Source organism: Staurois parvus, unplaced genomic scaffold, assembly GCF_062004578.1.
Source record: "Staurois parvus isolate SC_StPar_1 unplaced genomic scaffold, SC_StPar_1.0 ptg000070l, whole genome shotgun sequence".
In the NCBI taxonomy this organism is placed as follows: domain Eukaryota; kingdom Metazoa; phylum Chordata; class Amphibia; order Anura; family Ranidae; genus Staurois; species Staurois parvus.
The window spans coordinates 3987133-4000189 of NW_028317866.1; the positions used below are offsets into that span (position 1 = coordinate 3987133).

The 13057-nt window shown below is 42.7% G+C and overlaps 1 pseudogene; it reads right to left on the reverse strand.

Annotated features, from left to right (window-relative positions):
• Nucleotides 1-6172: 6172 nt before the first annotated feature.
• Nucleotides 6173-6290, reverse strand: LOC149469456 (U2 spliceosomal RNA; annotated as a pseudogene).
• Nucleotides 6291-13057: the final 6767 nt, after the last annotated feature.

Genomic DNA, 13057 nt, shown 5'->3' on the forward strand with positions numbered 1-13057 from the left:
GTCTAACTTTCCCAGGGAAAAAATACTTTAAAATATGATTTTACCCACTTGCATGCAGAAATTGGGAATTAAATTTTAGAGTTACTCTAACTGCTTACCTGCAACAGTAATAAACAGTGATATCATTAACTTATTATCATTAAGATAGTCACAAACACTGACGTTGATTTACTTAAAGTGCTACTAAACCAATGACTCTGCATTCACTATATCTGGTTTCCCACAGTACACACAACATGGAAATGTAATCATGTTAGAAAATATAAACTGCTAAATAGCTTTTCTCATCAGCAGCATATAGCAGTCTTCTGACTTCTATCAGTGTCTGGTCAAGCACTGGTTAAATCTTGTAGGAGTTTTCATTCTCCTCTGACTGTCCTATGAGGCAGTCGTGCCCTGGAGCGACTATGGCGCAAAACAAAATCCCAACAAGCTTTCACCTGCTACAAATCTGCCTTCCGCACCTACACCTCCTCCCTCCACGCAGCCAAACAAGCCTACTTCCTGACCCTCATCAAGGCCCTCTCCTCCAATCCTCGCCGACTCTTCTCCACCTTCAACTCTCTACTCTCTCCACCCCCACCTCCACCCAGCACCGCACTCACTGCCCTTGAGATTGCCAATCACTTCAAAAACAAAATTGACACAATTCGCAAGGACATTGCCGCAACTCACACGCCCTCTCAACCCGTCCCCTCTCACACAGCTACCCCCTCATCCCCCCTCCCCCTCGACATTACCCGCAGGGACTTCGTCACTGCTCAAACTCCCTCCAACCCCGTTCCCCCTCACTCAGCTACCCCCTCATCACCCCTCTCCCACGGCCCCACCACTGCTCTGACCTCCACTCCCACCCCACCCTACATTCCTCATACTGAAGCTCCCCCAACACTCCGCACCTTTGACCTTACTACCATCGAGGAAGTCTCCAAGATCCTCTCTGATGCCCGCCTCACCACCTGCCCCCTCGACCCTATCCCCTCACAATTCCTACGACCTCCCTCCCCCTCCATCCTACGCTCCCTCACCCACATCTTTAATCTCTCCCTCTCCTCCGGCACTTTCCCCTCCCCACTGAAGCATGCACACATCACCCCCATACTTAAAAAGCCCTCCCTGGACCCCAATGACCCGAACAACCTCAGACCCATCTCCCTGCTCCCACTTACATCTAAACTCCTCGAGCACCTCGTCTACACCCACCTATGCTCTCACCTCAACAACAACAACCTCCTCGATCCCCTACAGTCTGGCTTCCGCCCCCTACACTCCACCGAAACCGCCTTACTCAAACTCTCCAACGACCTTCTAACCGCCAAAGCTAATGGCCACTATTCAGTGCTCCTACTCCTTGACCTCTCTGCGACCTTCGACACAGTTGACCACCCCCTCCTCCTCAAAATACTACACTCCCTCGGCCTCAGAGATTCTGCTCTCTCCTGGCTCTCATCCTACCTGTCACAACGCTCTTTCAGCGTTCCCTATAATGCTACCACCTCCCCCTCACTCCCCCTCTCTGTTGGGGTCCCTCAAGGCTCTGTCCTTGGGCCCCTTCTCTTCTCCATCTACACCTCCTCCCTTGGCCAACTCATACACTCTCACGGCTGCAACTACCACCTCTATGCCGACGACACACAAATCTATCTCTCAACCCCCCTCCTCACCCCCTCGGTCTCTGCCCAAATCACACACCTACTGAGCGACATATCAGATTGGATGTCGCTCCACTTCCTTAAACTGAATCTCTCCAAAACCGAGCTCCTTGTCTTCCCCCCAGCCCGAACCCCACCCCCCATTGACTTCTACATCACATCCAACAACGCCAATATCAAACCCGCTCTGCAGGCCAGAGTACTTGGTGTCATTCTGGACTCCAACCTATCCTTCCAGCCCCAAGTCCAATCTTTAACAAACTCGTGCAGACTCCACCTCCGCAACATCGCCAAAATCCGCACGTCCCTAACCCCAGAAACCACAAAACAGCTCATCCACTCCCTCATCATATCACGACTCGACTACTGCAACTCACTCCTCACTGGCCTGCCTCGCCGCTGGCTATCCCCGCTTCAGTCGATCCTGAATACGGCTGCCAGACTCATTCACCTTTCCAACCGCTCCATTTCCGCCACCCCCAGATTAGCAATGAGCTTGACCGAGCATATAAAGGCACTAACATACAATGAAATCTAATCTCTCCAATCTAATCTCTCCGAAGGTATGAGCCCGCTAAAGTACACAGAAGTCACTTATTAATTTTAAGATTTCATTTCGAAAGTGGGCAGTGCATAAAATATGTACAAAGTATAAAAAGTTACTAAGAATACAAAAAATACAAGAAGACACACTTAGACTATTCACTATAAAACAGAATAAAACTTTTACCAAGATTTACCCTGCGACTGGAGCAAGTCAGAGAAAGTCCGTAATCCGTTAGTCGATCGAACCAACTCCATACGAATTACAATGTCCCAATGTCAGAGTCCTCAATTTATTGGGATATGGACATAGGCGGGACATTAGTTCTTGGCCAATTGACCCTGGGGGGGTGTTCCTGTACCTGCCCACAGGATGTTCTGGGTGCTGACCTGCCCAAAGTCAATTGGACCAAAGACCAGCTTGAATCACCAAGTCGGGAATTGAATTTCCAACACCAGCGCATCAGTCCAATCACGACAGTACCAATCACTGTTCCGCTATCGCACTCCAGCGCCACATAACCATTTCCTATATTTTTCTGGCATTCTGCATAGGCCACAAATATAGTTTTTATATGCCGATGTAGCCTACAGAGTGCCCCATCAGAAGAAAGTATTTTCATCTCTCTGCAACTAATATTTTAGCTTTTATGAGGGATGAAACATACTCCTTTGATGTATGTATATACTTTTAGAGATCCGTAGACAGCTCAGAGCCCCCCTGGTGTCATGAAGCCGAAACGTCTGCGTTTCTCTTTTAAGCTTCAGGAAGATGGCAGAGTCTGATTACATATAGGTGACAAAATCTTATTAGCACCCAGGTGCCACTTCCAGAGGAAGCTAGTCCCTTCAGATGCTAATTGATGACCATCTGATCACATCCTCACAGCTCCTCAATTCTGGAAGAGCTAGGACATTCACTGATCCCGTACCTTGTATCCAACTGTAACACTGTTACTTGAAGTAAATGGTGGCCGGTTATCAGCCCAGCCTCCTCCATTTCCTCCAACAAGAAACACAGCAGGGGGTACATTTTCCACACTCGCTGGTGGGCTAGATATCCTCATCTTTGGACAGGGCCGTGCGTAATGTCCCACTTGGTTACAGATAACACACTTCCAGGTCTCCATAAATGTAGGTCTGGCTCTTGTACTTCTTGATGCAGATGGAGGTAACAATGCATTACCCTGCTGGATTTGGGCCCTCTCGGTTTTGTGCCTTCTCTCGATTTGATCCATCTGGTTTTTCAAGGCGTAGTAACACGGAAATAAGCTGAAACTGCAACTCGGGGTCATCACTTCCAAAAAGCTGTAGGTTTGTTCCCAGAGAATAATCCTCTCAGCATGCTGATTTCTTGTGCAGAGAGTGTTTGAGAACAGAGTCACACCGATTCATGCAGTCATCTGGAGTGGCACAGTTGCAGGGTTTTACCGACATGATGTGCTGTTCTAACTCCATCTCTATCAGATCACCTAGGAGCTGGAACCTGGTCTTGCCAACTGTATTGATGTCCTTTGGATCACAAAGGTCAATCACAGTCTCATCGGATTGTCTCAGGTACCAGCGTATTAACCTATCTTCCTGGGCTACCATCTTCATGTTTTTGCCCAAATAAAAGATAGAAAAGAAAATCAAAGAAGGGGGTGGGGAGCAAATAGCCAAGTATGTCTTCTACAAAACAAAAATGATGCACTGAGTGAGCTTCTGTAGGTCAGTCACTTCTACCAAGCTTCCAACCTTTAGTGCACAGGTTAAATGAATAAACCATGCACTAATGTACTAAGCAGATCCCGCACGCTGCCGCCAATCTGTCACGGATTCACCCACACGCCACGCCCACAGCGACTAGCTAACCGAGGCGCACACGTGTGGCCGTGACTTGGGGTAAGAGGGAACAAGGGGGACTTAACTTTGAATATATCTATGTATATACGACCGGCCGTGATACACTTTCAGGAAGTGATTCAGAAGGGGGGAGTTTCTGCACCTATTTTTTGAGAAAAAATCCTTGGGGATAGCAATACCGCTTGTAAATGTATTGCACTACAAATGGAGATTGGGTGCATTGGGTAGGAGAGTGAATAGCCCATGTAGTTTATACATTTACTAATTACTGAACAAGAAAACTTCAGAACAAATTGTACTTCGGTCCAAACCCAAAGCTCATCCCCAGTTTTACATGATCAGCCATACTGATTATGCAAAGTTTGCTATTGTCTTGTAAATTATATTTTGTAAATTTTATTATTTTTCTAGATCTAAATAGTACGAATCTATAAAGTTGTTTTTTTCCCTAAATTTACTGGCATAAGCAGACCTGGGTAAATCATTTTGGAATATGAAAGAAGCTTAAACTATCTGCTATTTTTATCCTGGTCACCTATGGAGCTCTGAATCCAGGGCATTCTAATATGAATATTCTGAAATCTCTATAGCTGACCCTCCCACTGTCATTCCTACTTATCCATCACTTGAAAAGAGGGACTTACAGGCAAACATAGAAAAGGGCAGGAGCTGACTAGGCAGTTCTTGACACCAAAAAAGTGTCAGAATTTGCATATTAAACCATCCACAAGACCTAGAGTTTCTGATATATCCATGGAGAAGTCTGATAATGAGCATTCACTGCTACCTAAAGCATTTTACTATTGCAGCCAGGTTTGCATCATTTCTAGAACTAACAGGTAAAAAAAAATGTGCATTTATTTTTATTTTTTTTGCACTGCAGTCTGTTCGTCATTGCAACCATGAACAGCAGACCATGAGTGCAATGGCTGGATCCTGCAGACACTCAGTACAATGTCTACTCGTATGGGCAGGCAGTTACTGAACTGCAAGAAGAATCAATGGACTAAGAGAACGTTCACCTGCACCCCCGCAGTCCATTAAGAACTAAAAGCCGTCAGCCGCAATGGCTGATGGTAGTTGTAGGTATTCATTCACAGAAAACTGTGAATGAATGATGTGGCCATATAGACAGAGCCTCACAAGGCAGCATTTCTTTTGAATTGTGACAGCAGGTGCGGGGGGAAGATCCCCCACCCGCTGTCAAAAGGAGAGGGGATCGGGGGAGAGGAGGCAGTGCTTGGAACATGTTATATGTTCCACGCTAAACCAGGTGGAACATGTAACATGTTTTTTTTTTTTAAGTCCACAAACGTGCAACTATAACGAAAAACCCGTAAGTGTTCACAAAAAAAGTGCAAATGCAAAACACCACACGAAAAAGTGCACTTAGGGGTGTGCTTTGTCCTTCCTCCGAAGGGGATGGACCACTACCCTGATCCCCCGGGGCACGAAGCTCCTGACAGGGACAAGGTTTCCATTTGGTCCTCTTGGCCAAAAGGCCTGGTGGACCACCCTTCCTTGTGTCCAGCCGAAGCCGGACACCCAGTACTTGGTCAGGGGGCTCTCCCGAAGAGAAAACCCCCTAGGGACAGGGGAGGAAGGAACCAAAAGGCCACACATCCACCCCCTAGACTTCAGGGCAGGCCCGAGGACCCACACCCTCCATCCTGTGAGAAAAACACACACATAAGTAAAGAAAAAGTGACAAAACGTGGGAGGTGTAATAAATTAAATAAATAGAAAATAAAAAAGTGGTCGTGCCAAATAGTGCACAGACCAGGCCCTGAGGCCTGTAGCAAAAATTGCCCTGGTCCTAGCCAAAAGGCCTGGCCCTAAGGGCGCTGTGCAGAAAAAGTGGTAAAACAGTGACCCTGTGCCATCTTCACACTGTGGGGTCCCACACCCAGGTGTTACTAGTGGCACCCCTGAGGCGACTGCTCAGGGGGCACTGGTTTGTGGACTCTCTGCCTTCCCGACCCCTGGCCAGACAAGGTAGATCCGTCCAAATCAGGAGGAACTGGGTCCTTCCGGTCTCCTCGGGAGAATTACTCACGGGCCCCAGCTTCTACTCGTGGGCACCATGCTTTCTGTCCCCCCGGTACTAGCCGTCCAGACCCCCATCACTCCAGCAGGGGTACTATACAACCAGTCATCCCCGCAAAGCTAGAATGACCGTGGAGCACGCCTACTGGACACTGATAAGAACAGATACTACACTTGATCTTAGCCAAAAGGCCGAGAAGTGATGTAACATGTTCCAAAGGTGAACTTAGCATTACAGCTATTGTGACTTGTTTACCAACAGGGGAGTCCCTAGGGTTGATGTCACCCAGTGCAGGAACACTTAGTGACACCCCCTCTGATGATCCCCGCAGGATGGATCGGATCTGCGGATTGAGCATAATGGATTGGAGTCCGATCCATTATCCTCCCCACGGTTGACTTGCTTTAAAACTTACCTTTTCGTGGAGCTCGTGGAGAGATCAGTTAAGCCCATATATAGTTGTGTTCAAAATAATAGCAGTCAGACATCACTAACCTGATCAATCACTGTTTTTGGTAGACATGATATTTCTACATGGCAAATAATTTACAACAGGTGTAGTAGAGTAATAGAAATCCAACAGACCCAACAGTCATGACATGCATGCTGCTGATTCTGTGTAATTGAATCACTAATTGAAAGGGGCATGTTCAAAATCATAGCAGTGTGGAGTTCTATTAGTGAGGTCATTCATTATTTGAAAAACAGGTGGCAATTATTGCACTTATTTAAGGAAGGAAGGCAGCAAATGTTGTACATGCTGGTTACAGTGCATTTCTCTCTGAACTTTTGAAGAAAATGAGTCGTTCCAGACATTCTTCAGAAGAACAGCGTACCTTGATTAAAAAGTTGATTGGAGAGGGAAAAACACATAAAGAAGTGCAGAAAATAATAGGCTGCTCAGCTAAAATGATCGCAAATGCTTTAAAATGGCAACCAAAACCTGAAAGACGTGGAAGAAAGCGAAAAACTACCATTCGAATGGATAGAAGAATAGCCAAAATGGCAAGGACTCAGCCAACAATCAGCTCCAGGAAGATCAAAGAAGGTCTAAAGTTACCTGTGAGTACTGTTACAATTAGAAGACGCCTATGTGAAGCCAAGCTATCTGCAAGAAGCCCCCGCAAAGTCCCACTGTTGAAAAAAAGACAAGTGCTGAAGAGGTTACAATTTGCCAAAGAGCACATTGACTGGCCTAAAGAGAAATGGCGCAACATTTTGTGTACTGATGAAAGTAAGATTGTTTTTTTTGGGTCTAGTGGCCGGAGACAGTTTGTCAGACGACCCCCAAACACTGAATTCAGGCCAAAGTACACTGTGAAGACAGTGAAGCGTGGTTGCGCACGCATCATGATATGGGGATGTTTCTCATACTACGGTGTTGGGCCTATTTATCGCATACCAGGGATCATGGATCAGTTTGAATACATCAGAATACTTGAAGAGGTCATGTTGCCTTATGCTGAAGAGGAAATGCCCTTGAAATGGGTGTCCCAACAAGACAATGACCCCAAACACACCAGTAAACGTGCAACATCTTGGTTCCATAAGATACAACTAAATATTAATTAAGTGATTCAAAGGAAAGCAAAATCTTCAAACATTTTTCAGTTTATATAGTGAATGTTTGAGTTTGTAAAGAAGAATACAAACACTGCTATTTTTTTGAACAGTCTAATATTCACTTTTCTTCAATTTTTTTAAAGGAACAACACAAATTTGATATATTTTTCTTCATGTTTTGATTTGGAATAGAATGTGTAGTGTTCCCAATGCATTTGTGTGTATGGAAATAAAAGCTATTAGAAGGATTTTGAGCTTTATTCACTTTTTTCAACACACTGCTATTATTTTGAACACAACTGTAGGTTGCAAGCCGACGATCCCCGCAGGATGGATCAGAACTGCGGATTGGGGAGGATAATGGATCAGACTCTGATCCATTATGCTCAGTCTGCAGATCCGATCCATCCTGCGGGGATCGTCGGCTTGCTTTAAAACTTACCTTTTCATGGAGTGGGTCCGATGTCACCCTGTGCAATAGTTGTCACCTGGTGCTGCGCGCACCCCCCGCACCTGCCTAGGGACACCTCTGTTTACCAATATGTTAAAAGAGCCTTGACGTGCAATTCCAGAGCAACCAATCAGACCTAAGCTTTATAAATCTATCTACAGTCAGCTTACCCAGAGTAATCTTTGATTGGTTCTTGTGGGTTGCAGAAAATTATTTTCTACACACAACATACTATATTATTATATAGGACCACTTTTCCTTTTCCACCAACATCTCATCATCTGCAGGACATATTTACATTAGAAAAAGCACCTTAATTTGTAAATGTAATATAAAAGTTAAAATACTATTTCAGCTGCATATTCTCTTTAGCAGTATAATTCCGGCATAAAGCTATAAGCAAGTCCTGAGTGATGGGAAAAACATTTCTAATACAAATTTTATTTTTATGTGAGAAGATTCAAATGCTGCTGTACAGCATGAACTACCTGAACCAAATCAAATTCTCAGGTCAATTCCTTTTTCCAAGTGCTCCTTAGATAACAAAGTCTTGTTCTGTGAATCTGTTCAATATATTAAAGTTGATTCACTCGGACAGTGTGTAAGATATGATACATTAATCTGGGCCATTTCAATTTCTGAGACTGTGACTATAAAACCGATGTGCTGCATACCTAATTTTTGAATATCTGATTTATGCATCTTTCTGATCTAGAGTGTTGCCAGTATTGTGCATCCAGCTCCTGCATTAACAACAGGCTGCATCAGCACTCAAATCTTATCTTGTTAAATCAGACAAATGTAGCTCAATGAAAAGGATGAAATCAAGGCTTCGATTGGCTGGATAGAAAGAATTTGAATGCATTTGCTTGGGGACGTTCTCATTTGTATTCCTGGGCCTCAAATATCCACCAAATACCTGTGTTATTGCCATATAAATATATGCATACATACATAAATACTACCCTCATAAAATTCTTAAAACAAACAGGCTGAGTGTGAGAGCAGCCCTGCTTTAAATTGCAAAATATGAGCAAATGGGTTTATTTTCTTTCCATGTAAGCTCATAAAAGCCGCTGTCTGGAGGAAAAAAAAAAAAAGCACAAGAACAAAAATGCAGTAGCTTAAGAAAACTGTTGTTTAATAATATCTGGTGTTTAAGGATAATATTTATTTTAGGGTAACAGTTAAATAAACTACTTGAATGCGGTTTTATTGTATAGAAGGCCAAATATGTCTGAGTTATATAGCAAGATGCAGATAGCAAAGATGATGGAAAGTAACACAGCAACCAAACTAAATTCAGTTCACTATGAAAAAATCAATTAAAGTGGTTGTAAACCTTTGACATGAAATATGAGCAAAGCATATCCCTCTATAGCATGCACTTCTTTCAATCCAGACCACTAAGTGTAATTTCTGTCTGCTGCTTTGTTTCTTTCTGATGAGATTTCCTGACACCAAGAGAAAAAAGGTGACAGGGAGGGCACAGCCTCAGCTCTGTTACTGTGTGCTGTGTGAAGGGTGTGTGCCCCTTCCCTCCATTCAGCTCTCAGTGCTCTCCTCACTGATTATAACTTCAGCTTCCCACTTTTCAGAGTTAAGAGATCCTATGTAAATTCTGCTCTTTGAATGGATTTAGGGGACACATGGCTGTAGATAAAGAGCTACAACTTACGTAGGAGGAATTGTTTCCTCACAGTTTATCACCTAAGCTAAGTCACATCATGGGTTATATATAAGGGTTTACAACCACAAGTGTTACTAAACCCACAACAGTAAAATCGGTCTGTATATGCAGTAAAGCATGCTTGTTATACTCACTGTGGGACCTAAGGGGTTAATCCTCTGCATTGTGTAAAAAGGCTGTTTGATCCTTTCTTCTCTGACCCTCCTCTTGTTGAAATGTCCACCTAATACAGACTGAATCCGTAGTCACATGCACATGCTCAGTTTGGTGTGTAATACTAAAGAGGGTGTTTTTTTCTTGTGAGAGTGCATGTGATCAGCACAGGACCAATCAGCACTGTCCAGACAGAAGTCAGAGGCTTCACATACTCCTAGAGCAGAAATAAAACTCCTCCTACAAGCTTTAACCACTGCTCTGCTGAAGTCACAAGACTGCTCTAACTGCTGATGGGAAAAGGTATTTAGCAGTTTATATTTACTAAAATAATTGCATTTCCATTTTCTGTGTACTGTAGGAGACCAGATATAGTGCATGCAGGGTCTTGGGCTTAGTAACACTTTAAGGCTCCATGCACACTGAGCGTTTTTTAATAACGCTGGTAGCATTAGCTGTGTAAAGTCACATTAAAAACGCAAGTTTTTCAGCATTTTTTATAGTTTTTGCATTAGTGTTTAGCTGTGTTTTTCTGCGTTTGCATTTTTTTAATAAATTTAAATTTTTTTTGCTCAGACAAGTCCAAAATGTTGGTTTGCCCCATTTCACCGCATTTTGCTGTATTTCACCATGTTTTTACAGCTAAAAAACTCCCTAGAAACCCACTAGTCCTGGGGTTTTTCTAGCCAAAAAACGCTGATTACAGCCTATGTGTGCATGGACACATAGAATAACACGAGTTTACTGGCCAAAAACAGCAGCTGGAAAAACATTCAGTGTGCAAGACTAAACAATAGTTTTGTTATTTTAACACTAAAAGCGTAAATTTAAAGCAGACAATTTTGACAACAATACTGAAAATATTATAAGTATGTGAAAACTAACCTATGGGTTTTTCCTTTTCTAGTGATGACAGTTCTGTGTTCTTCCTCACCAATCCACGGTTGTCTGTACCCTCTTTGCCGAAGCTTCTCCTATTGCTGGCATTTTGTTTTCAGCTATAAGGGGACTAATGGTGATGCAACACTCACACGTATGTGATGAAGTTAGGCACTAGGCTCCACTCTTCAGCGTCCAAATGTCTAGATGTTGGGAACATACAATGTGCATGTGCAGCAGGAAGGGTTAGAAAATCTAAATTTTTCCAATGATATGCAAAGGGGTTTATTTACTAAAGGAAAAGGGTTGTTCAGTCACAAATTAAGATAATTTGTAAGATGACGTTTTACTTTGAAAAGATACTCAATATTATGCAAGAAAAATAAAAAAAAAAATAGCATGTTTGCTTGCACATGATTGAATGGTGGAAGTCAGCACAGCCTTACCACATTCACTAATATCTGAGGAAATTCCCTTAAAAAGTTCTCTTGCATGTTGAACAGTCTATTATCCTTTAGTAAATCAACCCTTAAGTTTCTTCTACCAAAAAACATTTGCTTACTAGCATTTTTTTTCAGGCAATTGTTCTTCTTTAATGTGTTCAAAGGAACACCAATAAAATGTGATGAAACAAACCCAGCTGACTCAAGAGAAAGGTAGGCCATAGCCAGCCAAGATTCAATCCATCTATGGACAGGTTGGTTGTACTGATGTTGATCTATCGACCAACTTCAGCATAACCAGCCTGTTGGATTTTTTAAATGCAACTGCTGCCAGAGACTATAGCTGCTGCTGTAATCATTGTGTTTTGCCAGCCGGGAAGGCTCCCCACCTGCATATTACAATAGCTCCGAGGGAGGGATTCCCCCATCAACGCTGACTATGTTGATGGGGGAATTAAGCAATTTCTTTCCTGCAACAAAATCCAGCTATTGTGCTAATTCCAGAACAATGTGAGAGCAGAAAACAAAGCCATGTTTCCACTCCACTTGGTAAAGAGGGGGAGAGAAAGGCAAAAGTGGAAAAGAAAAGGAGCATAACATTTTATTTCACCCTATGTGATGGTTCCCTATGACGTACAAAGGATATAAACAACACTGGATAATCTAAATCAGCCAGAAAAAAATCCCATGTCATTTATGGAGATTTGAATGATAAGATATGATGCTCCAAAACTCCAAAACAATATGAAACTGTTAAAATTCTGGTATTTACTCTTCCTGTCCTCTTTTCCATGAAATTATCCCAAGATCGCATCTATCTACTAGTCACCATATATCTGGGCCTAAGAGTTCAATATCAAACATTATAATGATGGTAATAGAACATTAAATCAGTAGGCTATAATCACCTTCATTTAAGTAATGTACTGTATATTACCCCAAACAAACAATGCTTCCAACATGTCTATTCCTTAGGAGCCTTGAACCGTCTGCACACACCAGATCCCAGTGACCCCTCCTCTCAACTGCCATATATTCCTCTCTCCCTCTCCAGTGTTCCACCCATGGAAACTCCATCTTGATTGCTATAATTTTGGCCCTGTGCTCCAACACAGCCACACATCACTGGAACAGCGCTAACAATTTAAGTATCTAATTTCTCATCTGTATTTATGTCCATATGTGCACAAACAGGAATCATCTCAGGTGGCTTTAGTTTCATGCATGGTACAATGATCTGTAGGTACAAAATGTTAGTTTATCAAATAATTTTTTTTTAAATAACTGAGGTACTCCATTAGGTATACTTTAACCACACAACAAATTCCCGGGCACTCAGCCTTACCATCCAGCACAGGAGAGATCATAAAACCTCCTTATAAAGGTATCCACAGAGGCAAATAGATTGTCCTCCCCTCTGTCCAGTTTGCTCGAACATGCAAAAAATTCCCATGTCTGTGTTCAATAGCAATGTATGGGAATTGTATTCCCAATGTATGGGAATTAATTATTTCAATTCTCATCAATAAATAATTTCATAATCAATAAATAATTTCATTAACCCAATTGAGTAAACTTAAATACATTTAAACTAAGTGGATTTCTGCTCAGTAGTTCTTAAGGTCAGTTGTGTTTCCAAGAATTTTAAAAATACTTCTGGCTTCCTAAGAATTTCCTATTAGCTCTATTTTTATGAAATAGAATGACCTTAAAGGTCAATGTCCGTAGCAGCTGTTATGTCCAGTATGAATTCCTTAGCAGCTAGTGATCTAAATTTGATCGAAATCTTTA